The sequence below is a fragment of the Pyrgilauda ruficollis genome, unplaced genomic scaffold, assembly GCF_017590135.1.
Source record: "Pyrgilauda ruficollis isolate IOZ18807 unplaced genomic scaffold, ASM1759013v1 scaffold7941, whole genome shotgun sequence".
NCBI lineage: Eukaryota > Metazoa > Chordata > Aves > Passeriformes > Passeridae > Pyrgilauda > Pyrgilauda ruficollis.
In genome coordinates, this window is record NW_024529868.1 from 1 (window position 1) to 752 (window position 752).

A 752-nucleotide genomic window follows, 5' to 3' on the forward strand; every position below is an offset into this window, starting at 1 on the left:
GAGTCCCTGGGGAGGGGCTTCTGCCCCTTTTTGGGGTCCCCCCTTGGATTTTGGGGCGCTGCATGCACAGCCCCTGCTTCCCCCAGCAGGTACAGGGGGGTTTGGTTGGGATTTGGGGGGTTTTGGGGGTTTGGTTGGGATTTTGGTTGGGATTTGGGGGTTCAGGGTGGTTTGGGGGTTCAGGGGGGTTTTGGGGACCCCCTGACCCCCCCCGTGCCCCTCCCAGTACTCCCAGTTTGCAGCCAGGCAGGAGCTGCTGGAGCAGCTGGAGGAGCTGCAGTTCCAGCTGTCGGACCAGTCCCTGCTGCTGCTGCCCGAGTACCACCAGCGCCTCGAGGTGGGCCCGGGACCCCCAAAACTGCCCTGGGACCCCCCAAAACTGCCCTGGGACCCCCCAAAACTGCCCCAGGACCCCCCAAAACACGCCAAAATTGCCCCCAGGACCCCCCAAACCATCCCCAGGACCCCAAAAACCTTGGGATCAGCCCACATCCCCCAAGTCCCTGTTGCTGCTGCCTGAATGCCACCAACACCTGGACATGGGGACTTCCCCTGACCCCTGTGACCCCGCTGTCCCCTGTGTGACCCCCCCGTGACCCCTGTGTGACCCTGCTGTCCCCATGTCCCCTGTGTGACCCCTGTGACCTCTATGTGACCTCTGTGTGACCCCTGTATGACCTGTGTGACCCCTGCTGTCCCCATGTCCCCCATGTGACCCCCGTGTCACCCCCCAGGTGCTGTCGGAGCTGGGC

At 64.2% G+C, this 752-nt stretch overlaps 1 long non-coding RNA gene across 1 annotated transcript; it reads left to right on the top strand.

Annotated features, from left to right (window-relative positions):
* Positions 1 to 51: 51 nt before the first annotated feature.
* Positions 52 to 752, top strand: LOC121364114. Its single transcript, XR_005956816.1, has 3 exons — positions 52 to 89; positions 227 to 337; positions 735 to 752. It is a non-coding gene; the product is annotated as an uncharacterized LOC121364114 (long non-coding RNA).